The sequence below is a fragment of the Manduca sexta genome, chromosome 15 (genome assembly GCF_014839805.1).
Source record: "Manduca sexta isolate Smith_Timp_Sample1 chromosome 15, JHU_Msex_v1.0, whole genome shotgun sequence".
Lineage (NCBI taxonomy): Eukaryota > Metazoa > Arthropoda > Insecta > Lepidoptera > Sphingidae > Manduca > Manduca sexta.
This window is the reverse complement of record NC_051129.1, coordinates 6,006,417-6,022,593: the sequence shown is the minus strand read 5'-3', so window position 1 is coordinate 6,022,593 and position 16,177 is coordinate 6,006,417. Positions and strand designations below refer to the sequence as shown.

At 34.8% G+C, this 16,177-nt stretch overlaps 1 protein-coding gene across 3 annotated transcripts in view; it reads left to right on the top strand.

The window, feature by feature from the left end:
• Positions 1-3,343: 3,343 nt before the first annotated feature.
• The window catches only part of LOC115439980 (potassium voltage-gated channel protein Shab), a 47,666-nt gene continuing 34,832 nt past the window's right edge, over positions 3,344-16,177 (top strand). For all 3 annotated transcript variants that reach the window (XM_030164086.2, XM_030164085.2, XM_030164084.2), the window contains exon 1: positions 3,344-3,704. The gene's annotated coding sequence lies outside the window, so the exon portion shown is untranslated. The remainder of the gene's footprint in view (positions 3,705-16,177) is intronic.

Genomic DNA, 16,177 nt, shown 5'->3' with positions numbered 1-16,177 from the left:
GCTTTTCAAGGATTTTTGTAGCGGAAAGGCTGTGTATGTGAGCGCGGGCAGTTATACATGAATCTTTTTTTCTGCCCTTATTCATGAACTTTAATTATACCAAATCCGGCTTATCCGGTCACCTATGTGCGCGTAATGAGTACTACAAAGTTGTTTAGAAATCATTTAAATACCTAACAAATAATAATTTAATTACAGGTACTTTATTTATTAGATAATTATAAGTAAAACATTTGTATGCCATTAGGTATTTGACATATCCAGAATAGTTTCGAATTATGGGAGGCGTTGGTGACGTGTATAGGTAGGTATCGCCACTAGAGAAGAACTCTTTGAAGATTTAATTCCAGTTTTCGGTCCAGATGAAGAATAGTTCTGAGATGATGTTACTGGTGGCCTTACCAACGTGAGACTCCAGGCGGCTGATCTTTGCGAGGCCTATATTCTTTGTGCCCCTTTACAAGACTGGCGGTAGGTTCCGGGTGCGAGCGAAAACATTAGGCAATTTTGTAGGTAAGATGCATAAGATGTGTTGGTAAACGGGTGGTAACATAAAAAGATCCTCAATTGGACATCGCGTCGGTCTCTCGTCTATAGCCTTATTTACATAGACACGGGACATATGAGTATATGGTATGAGTGCTATTATAAAGAATGATTCTACATTAGTTCGCTTCAAAAGTAGCGCTATTTGTGACGAATCTCGCGAATGGCACTGATGCGTCGGCGGCCCCCCACGTCTCCCTAAACGAGACTTAAGCACGAGGCCTTCTTATATGCTAGGACCTCGTCCGTTGGCCGGTTCGCTCCCACTAAGGCTTCAATTGGGTAATATAAGTGCTTATACAAGTCAGAAACTAGTCCGGAGGTCCGGTGTTCGATTCTCCGGTCGAGCAATATTTTGTGCGGGTTTGTGTTCCACGATTTACCCGAGAAAGATTTCCCAGAATTTTATTCTTAGATATCATATTTTGTACGCAGAAATTCGATGCCTACACGGTCACTTTAGGCCGCATTTAGGTTGGTGAGTTGCGACGAGTTAAATGCGAAGCAAGGATATGTTTCTTATTTGCCACGAGTTCGCAGCGGTCAAGCAGCGTCTCGGACGCTATGGGTGCGTAAAGTTTTCTCCATCGGTGCGCGGCTCGCTTTCGCGTTTTGGACAGTCAGTAACAAAATGGATTCCGACGAAATATTCCTGTTTGCCACATTATTGCAAATACCTACGTAGGTACTTATACGAAAACTTTGGACACTGTCCGAAGTTTAGAAAGTTTTTATTTGATTAGCATTTACAGATTTTGGAAGAAATGTGGACACCAATAAAATGAGGAGCCTATTGGAATAAAGACACAAAAGACTTCATAATATGATATATTTTATTTATGTTTAGGTACGCGCCAATCTGACTTCCATTATAAGACATAGTAATATTATATTCAAGCACACGCAAAAGGCAATTTGAAATAAAAAAAATAACGCCGCCTATAGAATATTCCGTTTAGGTATAAAACTCACGACACATTTTACAGCGTTACAATAAAACTAAAAAGCCTCAGGGTTTTAAGTTTTATAATAATAAAATCTATCAAATTATTTTTGTAGTTTATGCTACCGCTGGTACGATATAGTAAATTATAAATACCTACTAATAGCTGTTGTTAAATTGGACCGTATAGGCGATAGAATAAGTCGGTAACGGTACAGTGAGAAAATATTCCATTTAAGTTTCTCTTTATACTCCTGTGGAAAGCAAGTGAATTTTCTGCTTTACATGTTATATTCAACATATCCATCATTAGAAAGAATCGTTAGTTAACTGCTTCTGTGACGTTCCTTCCGTACACTATTCGAGTACGACTACCGCACTAAAGTCTTGGGTTCGATTTCCGGATCGGGCCCAAAATAAGTGTGTCTGGGTTTGTCTATTTTAAAAATGACTTAGTCGCAGTTCGGAGTCAGGAAGTTGGCGGTGTGATATCCCCGTGCTTCGGAAAGCACGAATGACCGTAAGTGCCATATCTCTTAGATCATGTCGGATTACCGTCGCACATGACTATGAGAGGGAAGGAATAGAGAGTGCACCTGTGTTTTATGCACACACTTGTGCATTATAATATGTCTTGAGTACCTGGCCGATCTCTGCTGCGATTGGCCGCTATGGCCAAATTTGGCTAGGAGGAATTCACCAATCATTGTCAAGCTCATACCAGGTTACATATTTCGTGTTCCTCACCGCGTAAAATATTATTACATACAGCAATCTTACTTATACACTGAATCTCCAGCAGTGCTAGATTTATACATTTCTTATAATAATAATAATATCAGCCCTATATTATATACTTGCCTATGCTGAGCACGGGCCTCCTGTACTACTGAGAGGGATTAGGCCTTAGTCCACAACGCTGGCCTAGTGCGGATTGGTAGACTTCACACACCTTCGAAATTCCTATAAAGAACTTCTCAGATGTGCAGGTTTCCTCACGATGTTTTCCTTCACCGTTAAAGCGAACGATAAATTCACAAAGAATACACACATGATTTTTTTAGAAAAGTCAGAGGTGTGTGCCCTTGGGATTTGAACTTGCGGACATTTGTCTTGGCAGTCCGTTCCACATCCAACTAGGCAATCGCCGCTTAAGTATAATATGCTATCACGTTTTTACCACATGTCCTGCGTCCGGGTGCCTATTCTGTCAAAGCAAATAAGAAAAGGCTCGATTGTAACTGTGCCATTCCTAGTTTAAAATATGCCACCAAAAGGCCGAGCTCGTCTTAAGGTCACGGCTATACGGCCTATGGCCAAATCCGTTACTGACTCTGTTAGATATAATATACCTACGTCTTCTATCGTGGGTATCAGCGATCGCCTAATACCCAGGCCCGAAATAAATATTTCCGGTTTACATAAAACATTGCTAACGCAGACATTAATTGCCGGCATGAACCATTGTATCATGCCGGTTGTCAAATGATACCACTAACGAATCGACTTAGTAAAATGGTATTTGTAAACATGTGTCATCTATGATAGAAATTAAAAAAAAACAGTAAATTAATTATAAATATAAAGAAAATAATGTTTCAACACAAACTATGTTTGTTAGGAACCGTTTACAACGTTCGGCCCAATTTAAATTGCTCCAGTTTAAATTTGATGCTACTTACACAAAGGTTTGGCATAATTTCGCTTGTAACGGACCAAAAGCGTTTGCAGGAAAATGAAGGAAATTTATGTGTGTATTTGGTCGCGTTACTGCGCTGCGCAGAGAAAGCTCTGGGCGGGCGGGCGCGGGCGGCTGCGGTCGGGGTGGGCGGTGAACGGGCGCTTTGGGCGCAAATAGCGGCAGCGCGCGTTGGGCGAGCTCTTCGCGCGGGCAGTCCGCGTCCGCGCGTTCCGCCGCTCGCTGCTTTGGCACTCGCGAGCTCATCACCTCTTGTCCTCGTTCCACCGATGATCGCGCGTTTACTGGAAAATCCGTACACGATCATTAAGTTCGGGTCATTCGCTTACGTCCTTATCCCGCGTAGTGCTTTATAAAATTATACCGCTTTTTGTGCACCAACTTTGTGTGAACCCTGCACATCATCCTGGCCTCATCAGGTGCATCTGTGAGACGGCAGTTGAGTGGGAGCACGTGGCGGCGAAATCGATAGTTGGGATACACCCCTCCTTGTTCTTCTCAAGGTCGTACGGGAAGGTAAACATCGACAATTTCATTCATAATTCAAAAACGAGTCTAATATTTTATGGGTATTTTGTATGATATAAAGCAGTGGGAGTATTATGTTTTACAGTTGAATTGCAGTCGTTACAGCTGCAATGAGGCTTAAATCATAATTTTATAAGTAGACGTGATAAAGTTCTGGATTTCTTAATTGTTTGAGTATGATTTTCGGTTTCTTACGTAAATTTACTTTGATGCAAGTACAACACAATATCAATGACCCATTTTTGTAATTTCGACATTCGGTAACTCGGCAACGGTTGGCAATAGGTAGATTGTTGGGACATTTTACTTTTTACTTCGAAGATATTTTTGGAATGTGAAAGGATGTGACATATTTTTTCTTATTGATGTTTTAAATTGGATATAATATTATTGTACCTGCGAAGGGAAATAGGAAGTAATTCAGAGATTACCAATTAGGAATTTTTATTTCATAACATTTTTAATGCTTTTGTGTTTTTTTTTACCTATTTGTATGATTTACAAGTATTTATTAAAATACTGTAACTGTCGACAGTAATACTACTAATAGTTAAGTGTTGGTGTAAATAATAAATATGTATCGAACTCTTAATTGTTGTTATATTGGAAAAATAGCTATAATACACGTTAGCGTTTCATTGGAAAGTTTTGTTTCTAAACTATTTTAAAAATATTTTTCGTCACACTATAACGTCTGCCAAATTAAAAGCTTTACGTGCATTGTTAAAATTTCATGTATTTAATACGATTCAAAACTTGGCAATTGGCTTTTTATAAACTGATAACAAAACCTATTGTTTTGATATTAGTAGTGATATTATAGGTATACTTAGGTACGCATTTTTCCCTTACCTTGAAGTCTGTTGTTAATTAAGTACTACACATAATTAATATTGTAGAATTTAAAAAAAATCTATTTGATATTAATATTGTATATAGTGTTTTCTGTATTTTATAAATATTTCGTCTGTTTTAAAATGCAAATATAGCGCATATAAATGTGAGATTATCTGTGTGAAGACTTTACTTTCAGAAAAATATTGTAATATACGAATATTAACATTTGGCTTCGTTCGCATTTAGTTCGTATTCATATAGCGGATGTCCGCAGGTTCACGAATAATTTATTTTCAAATCGTGAATTCTTACTTCCCCTCCGTATTTTTTCGTTAGTTTGTTACAATTTAAAGTATATATAATTTCTGTAATAAAACATGTTTTGTGGATATTTGGCTACATCACCTAATTATTAAAATTGTAACTGTTAATGGCCAGGTATGAAACAAATTAAATTTGTCACCGCACTATGATAATAATAAGCAAAATGTGTAAATGAGTTATAATACACTCTAACACACCATCGTCCGTATTCGTGAATGAAATGAGTAGATAGAAAGATAAAATTCGTGCACGCAACTGTATGTAAACAGCAGGGTGACGTCGCGTCCACACCAGACCTTACTATTTATTTAACAGGAAGTTATTTGCTGATCGTGTACCCTTAGCGTTATTTAGTATTTTGCTTTGGCTACTAAAGCCTGACAATTGGAAATTTTACGTTCCACTGAATTTCTAAGCAATGTTTTTTCGTAGATTAAACTTTTAATGATCACTTTCGTTGTAGTATGTTGGAGTAGTGGTAGTACCTTAATTGTGGCTCGGCCTACGTGATGTGTATTTTGTTATTAATCAGTATATTATGTATACTTTCCAGTATTGTTCCCGTCTAGAAGCAACCTGTATCAATTCAGGGCATGACTTATTTTCCTAGGTTTTTATTATCCACAGTCTAACTTTCATCCAAATCTGTGTAGCGGTTTCTGCGTTTACTTCTTACAAACAATCAAACATTTTCATTTATCATATTAGTAAAAAGTAAGATGAGACGGTCAAAATACTTAGGTAATTTAATAGTTTCGCATGCCGTTTCTAGCAATTTACAAAGTACGTACCTACAACTAATATTGATTCAACGTCTTACGACACCGCGCCAGGTTGCTATCGGCTATCGATTAGTTCCATTAATATACAATATACATATCTGTCTAGGCGCAGGTACTGGAAAGCGTGAATAGTTAAAGGGCACAGGGAAAGGCTGCGGCCTATGTTGTGTTAATTAGTTCCAAATGCACAGTGTTCTATCGTTAGTTATTTGTTGACGACGAGGATAAAGCTACAGTTATGAATTGTGTATGCAAAGAACAGTCTCGGTTCCGTTCCTTGGGTTAAAGGGATTTGTAGGTTTCTCTGCTTTAAGCTCAGTCTGGAATTGTCTTCGATAAAGATCAATAGCCTAGCCCACCATAACTGGTGATATGTAAGTTGGTAGGCATGTTTTTACGTTTATCATGAACCCGAGATTGATCCTTTATTTTTATAAACGGTTAATAACATGTTTAGGTTAATATTTTGTAAAGTAATTTTAAATTTGCATTTATTTGCAAAATTATTTTAGACATAAAAGAACTATTACATAATATTTAGCATTTTTTAAACGTTCCCGGCAGACTGACGCCACCGCACCTGATGGTTAGTGGAGTGGGTCCAATAGAATGCTGAAAGGAGGTGAAACTTAACATTTTCCTTGTAGTACACGCTTATTTCTGTTTTCTTATTTAAGTGTTGCCTTCGTTCGCTAATACCGACATTGTAGATTTATTAAAATATCTTGGCATTTACATTTTAGGTTTTGCTTATATAACATAACTTTGTATAGTTGCATTTACAAATCTAGGAACATTTTGGTATAATCAAACCTGTAAGATTTTAAGGGGCATTTATTACATAATCACTTTTAGTAGGTACCTAATTGCTTGTGAATATAAATTCGTGTAAACATAAGTAATCATTATTAAATAAACCAGTTCTCATAATTTTGTCATATGCCAAGGAAGAATGGTGTTTTGCAATAGTTGTTGCTTGAATTCTGCGGAAGTATATTATATACAATTTTCGCGTGCCTACCTATTTAAATAAGTAATACATAAGTATTTCTCACTTTTTCATAAAAACGGAAATTACCTGCTCCTAATAATAATCTATGTATTAGGAAACAAAGCCAACGGCTTGCGCCCGTTTTATTCATACATGTACATTTGCAGGAAGGCTTATTCTGGCTAGGATCCCACAGCCTTGACCCATCCCAAACTTTTGTTACAAATAGGTTATACGTTGTACTGGATGAGTGCCAAACCAAAGTCCAACATTATAGAAAGATAGCAGGTACTCCGTCACAGGTTAGAGCGGTTTTATAAAATAATATTATAATGTAAAAGGTGATACAGTCAGGCTGGGTATTTACTACGATATTGTCTGTCTCTGTGACCGAATAGTAGTGCATGGACTTTTGTGTTTTTGATTTGAAGCATATGATAATTTATGATATTGTAACACTTTATACTTGATGTCAAGGATGACGAGTGCAGTTCAGTACCAGTTAGAGCTTGCTTATGTTTATTGACAGCCGTGGCCTTTACCACGTGTGGATATCTTGTCTCTTTGCCCAGTACCTAGTACAATAAAAGATTAAATTATGTAAACATAGCTTATAAATGGTGCTCTTCCATTACACAGGGGATGGAGATTATACATAATCCTTATGTAGTACAATGAGATTTAACATCTGGCGGGGTTCCAGCCTTCACATCTACTGACCTAATTCCGTTAGGCTCTTCGGCATTCCAAACATAATTACAACACAAAGGTTTAAAGGATTTTGTATATTAAAATGTTAACATATACATCACGTAATTATGCCTGAAGGGGAATGTAGACGCGTAACCAGGACACCTACTTTTCGCCAAGTGTGTTCGCCGTCCCGTGATGTGATTGGGGGCGAGCCTATCGCCATATCGGACACGAATTCTAGACTCCAGGCTGATACTGAGTACACAAAACCCAAATATCACTTTGCCCGACCCGGGAATCGAAACCAGTACCTCAGAGCGCTGCTGTAACACGCATGCAGTACAACTACGCCACCGAGGCAGGCATATTAAATAGAAATAGTTAAATATGCCACTTAGATTATATTGAAACATGTAATTCATGTTAAATTTTGAATTGATATACACTGTATAATAAATTACGAAGGTTTACCTATAATAAAACACAAACGACACATCAACTGCGTCTGTCGTCCCGAGATAAGCTTTTGTGTTGAAAATTTTCAAGTCAATGTCTGCCGTACTAACACAAAATCTAGAATGAGTGTCGGCTATCATTCAGTGTTATGAAGTCTGTTAACAACATGATCATAACAATTGTCAATCTCATACGCTGCCACGCTGCGCCGCATCAGAGCACGCGTTATTCCAGATCGGACGCTGGAAGCACATTTAAATAGTGACCGACGGAAATGAAAATCCGCGAAGCAACCTGTGAGTTGTGACATTTATCCGATACGTACTGTATATTATTTGCTGTTCTATTTTAAACAAAGGGACAGTAAAGAATATATAGTTGAGCGGTATTTTAATAATTCTCAACAGTAACTAAATATACAATATGCTTTATCATTATTTGTTTTTCTGTCCTTATTTGTTCTCCAGTAATTATCTTGACAGGTGGTGGTACATCTACAGCAATGTGTTAGTATTTTCCGATGTGTTTTAATTTTGAAGCATATTATTGCCCTTGTCACAATACCCAGTAAATATAAATACCTTAGCATATTGCTACTCTTATGAGCCATTACAATAGGGGACCGGACAAATTTTCAGAAGGTGTTTTAAATTGATCATTGTGGATATAAATAGCCAAGAAAAATAGTATTTTGCACAAATAAAGCTTAAAAAGTACATAAAACCATGCCCAAATGTTAAATAGCTATAATTCCCGCGCAAACGCTACATTATGTCATTTCGTCTCGTGTGACGTCATACGTGGATAAAGCAACTTGACAAGTCTTGTCATTTGAACAGTGATTTTATAATGCCAGATTAGGGTTATTTACCCTAGATTTAGGGTAAAACTGAATCAGCAGGGTATTTTTTATGGTAATTTTGGGGTAATTCTACGAGTTAAGGTATTAAAGCTATTGTTTCACGGTATTGTAATAAATATTGAGCTTAGAGAAAGATGTTTCCTACAAAAATTGTAGGCCATGAAACAATTATAATTTTTATTCAATACAATTTTCGTGTACAGCTAGTTGTTCCTAATAAAATGAGATAATTAAATTAATAATTATTGAAGTGGAAGTGAAGAAAGAAGTGGCGTCTGCATAGATAAGGATATAGAAAATAAGTACCGAATTATTTATGATTGATTTAAGGGTAAAATTTTAAATTCCAAATAATCCTGGGGTAAAGAGAAATTATGATCTGGCAACACTGCATAGACCGTGTTAATCTCAGGCAATCTCAGGTTACTGTGTAACAACCAGAATTCTATATAAATAAATATTCTATTCCATATCATGTGGCAGCTAAAACATAAATAAATACATCTCATAACCATAACCTCCCTGGGTGTACAAATGATTTAATTAATTGAAATATTCATCGATTTATTTTAAACCGAAACACTATTTTTTATTTACTTACATCAAAGTGATTATTAGAGCAGTTCTGTGTCAAAAACACATTTAAAGAATTAAAATAACACAACGCGGTATGACATCCAGATGACGTCTGTTTGTTTACATTTTACCCACGTGTGACGTCATGCGCCGTGATTGGTGTTTCATTTGCCGTAAAGAATAGACTAAAAATATTATAATTATTGTATTTTATTTATTGATTTAAAATACAAATCACAACTCTTTTACAAAAACAAATATGAGATAATATTTTTAATATTACAAACTTTACTTTAAACTGAATTTCTGATTTTTTGGTAATACCTGTCCGGTCCCCTATTAGGTAGATGTTAATTTTACTTAGCATCAGGTAATCGGTCAGCATCACAAGGGTAAGTAGTGGTGTGACATGCATTACTTAGTTTCGTAAAGTTGTGATTGGTATTAATATTATTAACGGATATATACCGTATATATAAATTGTGATGTTTAATAATAAGCTAGTGAGGTCGTCTCGCTTTCCACAAAAAGATTCTTAGAGTTTTAGCGTAATATTCATTTTAAATCACACAATGTCGTCTTCATCGATTTGTATTAAAATAAATAATACCGCAAAAAGTTGTGTTATATTTAATGTCTAACGTCCATTGCCATTCCAGTCTATTCAGCGAATAAACGTTGGTTTAAATGCTGAATACTAAATACAATATTTTCTGTTCGTCTATAGCTTTATATCATCTTGGGATCAAAATAAGCATAATCATATTTTTGATAATAATTTCCAAATATATGTACTTATATGTGTTTTAAGATTTTTTTTTTCTTCCGTGGTTAGTCTTTTGTAAGAAACGTAAAGGGTTATAATGTCAAACACACATACATACTCAATGAAATTGCAACGTATGTTGCGTTTTTTATTAGTACAAGAACAAAGGACGATGCCTTTGATTCGGAACGGTAATGTATACCTGAGGGTATTGATTAATGGGAACAGTCATGTCGAAGTATATTGTGCAGTGTTTATTTAGAATTGTGTCAATATATACGGATAGACAGGAAGCGATATGTAAGTTGGACTCGGGCACTCATATCGATCGGTCCAGGCTGCAGAACAAAGGCCGGGCTAACTTGGTGCGGCCCACGCTGCGCCCTAAACACTCTCTGTTCGTGCCTAACTCACGTGTGTATCTGGCCTTTAAATCTGATACACAACTTTGTACTAATCTGGTAGACCTATCACAATACAGCACGCTTATGTAATCTAGGGTTATTAACGTTTTTATTTCATTTACTATTTATTATAGTTAATTGTTTATGATTCTAACTATTGATTACAGATCGTTAATATTTAGTTTGTTATTAGAATTGTAAAATAAATACTATTATTTAAAAAGTATTTGTTGAAAGTTTGATTATCTTCACGTTATTGTACAAATATATTGTACAATAATTATATATATTTATAAATATAGCTACATAAAATTTGGCTATAAAAATATTCATCTAAAAATTGATATACAATAATATAATTCGATTAAGCTCACTGAAAAATAAGCTCTCCGTTAATACAATAAAGCGACTTATCGACATTTATCAGTACATATATATTTATTTATATCTTTTATTCTCGCATGGTTTTAAGGAATAAATTGGCAAAATTGTAGGTATTATTAAACGATTTATATATTGGTAGATATTTATTTTAACAGAGGCGCACTACAGAAAAACATCAAAAGCTATTAAAACAAGAGTAACGTGGGTTTCAAAAGTAGTAAGGTGTTCTACATGCGGTCTATTAAAGAGTTTCACTAAAAGAACCTGTACAATGACTGCTTAAAACACTGATTAATAGCTTTTATAAGTAAACTAGTAAAGTATGTAGTATGCTTCACATTATTGTTATGCCAAACACACGTTGGGTATTTCTTGTCTATACCCACATTTCAGTAAATATTTATTTATTTTTATATTTAGTACTTAATATACAAATGTATACAGGCAGAATTAATGCCGTAGGAATTCTCTATATCTCAAACTTAGGGGTGTACAGAGATAATCATGGTGGTCGGAAAACAGTAATAAAATCGAAATATATGGGTACTAGAGTAAGAATTCTATACTGTAATGTACAAGTTACCTTGTGTTCACTTTTCGATACTTGCATAATACGAGTATTTTAAAGGATGTGCAGTTTTATATTTTTACAAAACTTTAACATTGTTTAAAAATAACCATAACAAAAAAGCATATTTTCTAGTTTCTATAAATACAGATTTTCTTTTAAATTTGGTTGTGTTTATATCTGAAACCTCGTTTTTATCTTTAAGTCGATGTGCGATAGACTTTCTGATCTTAGTGTCCTTGCGCTAGTTGCTATTACGAAAAACATTTTTTGATACTTGATTGTGTGCCAAGAAGATAATCAGAAGATATGCAGTGTTTAGCTAGTTTTGATATTTTGATAATGCCATGATATAATAATTGCGTTGATAAATCAAGCCTATAACTACACGATCCTGTACAATATTTTTATGATTCTCATGTTTAAAATATTATTCCATATTTATGTATGTATATAAAATGCATTAATTTTTACAACGTTACATTGTATAATGTTATAAACGTTATACGTTTATTATAATATCCTATTTAATTGCCATAGTTTATTACTTTATTCGTCAACATATAGCCTGTGTACCAATTATTTCATAGCGCTTTCATCAACATTTGTGCGTAGATTTTTAACACATGGAAAAACCGTTACCACTACACTATTGTAATTGATGAAATGCCTCTAAAAATGTAAACAGTTTTAATACTGCACTAGATAATAGGTATTGACGGCAAAAGTGTAGAACTCTCTAAAAGAGGGTGAGATTGGCCGACGTCAAGCGACACCGATCGTATATCAAAACGTGTAGAGAGAGCTTTGAAGCTTTCAGTTTACCTCCTTCAAATATCCACTACAAACCACGTCACTTATTCACTATGTTTTTGGTGTTAATTATTTGATGTGCATGTTGTTACTTTAATTTTGAATGAACATTTAACTAACACTGGACATGTTATAAAGATTTAGAGGGTGCTGATAATAAGCTGCGGTTTTGCAACTTTGTTCTTTTGTGAGATTCAAAATATATTAGTGAAAATAATAAACCTATTTAGTTTTTTTTATTCCATATTGCCACTAGTAGTAACTTCCTCACTGTTTTGGTTGCACTGAGTTTCCGGTTTTCTACAAGACGTCTATAAAAGTAGTACATGTAAAAGGAAATAAACGAAATGCGTATATGTTAATTCAACATTATACGAAACACACATATCACAATATATTTATCAATAATTTGAAGTGATGTATTTCATATTAACAACGATACGTAGTGATCCCTGATAGTGCGTTAGTGGAGACAACCGTCCCGCTATCGGACTATTAACGATTATAATGATAAGAGTAAAGTCGGGTTCTAGGCAATCTAATTAGGCTGCGTGGTCGCGGGACCACTGCACACTGCCCATCGCGCACGGAATTTATTTACCCCGGGATGATTGATTAATGTTGATGGCGTAGCGATGGTATAAACTTATTTATTTTACTTTTAGCTCTGACGCGATGTAATGACGTTTAGATTGGTTCTGGATAAAATTCATATCTTTCAATCATTACAATGGAAATACGGCGATAAGGTTACGTTATGACTGATGGTGAGTTCAGTGTGTAGGTCGATAGTTTAATTTACTTAATGCAAATATATATTCTTTAGTTATTTCTATTACTTCCAGATGTTTATAAAACTAGGAAAGAATGCAATGCTTAACATTGTTTCTATATTTTAATATTAAAACTTATTAAAGCTCCACCTAAACCATAGAAGGCAATAAAACGTCTGATAGAGAATGGTGCTAACCACGGTATTTCGTGCATAGATTTCAATAATTTACATTAAAATACGTAACTACTGTTTACTTATTTGATACTACAGTTGTAGCCGATTCTGCGTTTAACTAAGAAATCCTGGAATCTGGTATTTAGACTATCTTTAGACTAATATATGCACGCATTATTTTATTAGTATGCGCAAATAAACCCGGAGTAAATAGTTCTGAAAATAAACACTAACGTTATATAAGTGGAGGAGCACCTATTGTGATCGCTGCAGTGTGTTGTTATAAATCGATAAGATAACGGGCGCAGGAGACAGCCCGCCTGCAGCGAGACCTAGTTCACCCAGTTGGCAGGTTGACGCTGGCAGCCCACCAGCTTTGCCCACTCTCGGGACTAGCTCGTCACCGCCTCCGATCTACAGATAGGCACCTATTTGTGATGTACACGTCACCACTATCCATAACGCAATTATGCTAGGGCAGTGCCGGTTGGCTTTGCGTTGCGGATTTAAACATTAATTTGGCACTTGATACGTTTTGTTGCATCATTAAACTGTTAATTCTGGTACTTCGAATTAATGCCACGACAACAAATTTAACTGATCGGATCGTTTGTTTGTGCTCCGTCCTTTATTTGTGACTACTGAGCTTAATTGCATATTTTACTGAGACTACACTTTAAAATCTGGTGCGTAAATGTTAGCTACAATCCAAATATACGCAAATTACTAAAAACAAATAGGTGAATAAAAATAAAAATGGATGGAGTTGGCAAGATTGTTCAGAGTGGATTGTCAGTAAAAATAAAATGGATAGCTGCGTTAAATAACAAATTAGCGAGCATCTGAACTGCGGATTTCATAAAATAATCATGAATCACGGAGCTCGATTTGCATCTGAACGCACTGCAGTTTCAACTTATGCTTGTGTTGCCACTTGCCTTACCAACTGAAGCTCAAGTGTACTCGTTCGAATAGTTCTTAAAGCTCGACAGACAGCGGCACTCAAAACTAGCCACAATTCATTTAACTTTTAAAGCGATCTTAAGTTGCAGTTTTGTGCCATGGAATTTCTATTTTCATCCATGGTCTCTTAGGAGAAAGTTACTCGCTGCGTTGCTAAATTTTATTTTTTTATGTCCTCTATCGTCATTGAAGAAAATTTAAGAGGTTTAAATGTAGCGATAGCGACTAGCTAACAAATTTTGGAGTACCCGTCGTAAATTTGTAAATGGTGGTAAGATTCAAGGAAGTATTGTTATTAAAAAATTAGAGCGTTATCTTATTATTTATGTTACTAATGCCGATTTTAGCAGTAAAGCTTTGGGACGCAGAGACTGAAGTCATTCTTTATATTACAGAGATACAAGTAATAGATAATCACAGAATTAAATAATAAATACTAAAAAATTAAATAATAACAAAATGTTTATCATGAATATACTGGAAAAATTTAAAAGAGATTTATCATGGAATAATAAAGTATATATTATATTTATATAAATTTATATGGATGAACGAAATTTTGTTTGTTAAAAATCTATTGCGTTGTTTACCCACGGCATGATTTAAAGAACTTAAAACAATATATTTTGCTGTATATTTTGTAGTAAATCTTACATGTAATGAACAGCTCCTATAAATAGTTTCGGCGGTAATTTGCTTACATAGTATTGAATTATTATTATTAGCGCATATTACTTATTGAACGGCGCCCGCAATATATTTTTCACAAGACGGATAGCATTTGGGAATTATGAGAAACATCTTTGTTGTTCTTAAATAAGAAAAATGTGGAGTGCGATACGATTGTGTATGTTGACTTTGTTTTATAAATCTAAAGTATTTCGGTCTAGATATTAATTTAAGAATAGTACGTTTTCTATGTCTATTGCTATGCTGTAAGGAGTGCAATATGCTAAGTATTGTAATAATAAGTTCACGTGTTACCAGTTTGCAAGAAAATTAAGGTTTAAGCCTCGTATTGAAGAGTATGACAAGAGCCGTGAGATTGTTGGCAAGCGGCCAAAAGCCTTACACCCAAGCGTCTTTCTATATTTCTTTTAAAATGTGAATGGATTCACACTTGAATAAATTTCAGAAAGCTACGCAATTATACAAATTAACGATATTTGTAGAAATAATTATATTTCCATAATAAATCTGACTAATTTAATCATTTATTTTGTTTACGTTATTTTATAATTATAATAATAAATATTTTAATTCATTTATGTGCCTATTTCAACTTCCTTGTAACATACGTAGTATAATGAGCTACTGTTAAATAAATAATACCTGATTCCAAATCAATCAGCAATAATTTCAAAACAAAACCTGATTGCCGTAAAACTGGTTAATGCTTTTTTTTGTAGAAGTTGTTACCTTAGCATCTGATTGATATTACAAATATTAGCAAACATCAAGTAACAGTAAACATAATAGTATAAACATTTGCGATTGTAATGAGCGTTGGCTCATTCGTGCGGAATACGAGATAATTGGAGTCTGTAACAGTGTACGTTACTCGTTTCACTCGTTTGTCGACTCTACGTGTTTTGCTTTAGTCGATAAATTCTATTTTACGACTTTACTTGCCTACATTTATGGAATGATTAAATCACGTATGTGCTTCACTAGGCGTACCGAATATTTATGTCGGTTCATGTTATCAATTAATGTAAAACATAATACTTATAAACTCATGGCTGTATTATCAAAGGGGTGCGCAGGAATGCGTCCTCAGCCACGCTACAGTTTGCTGAGCGTTTTTTTTGTATGGACATGGTAATGTGCCTTCATTGCATTTGATGTTAATTAGTGATGTTAATCGTGTTCTGTTAGATTAAGTATCTATAATGAGAGATGATTATCTTGATAACTGTACTTTAAATTAACTTATTTTACTTAAATTTGAAACTGGTCCAAATGAATTCAAGGAATTGAATCGGAACCTTATTAGTTGTACTGCTTATGGCTTGGCTACTTTGTAACTACAAAGTAAGAACAATGAGGGAATATAGATAATGATTCTTGCACGTCACTTCGTATTAGGTGCG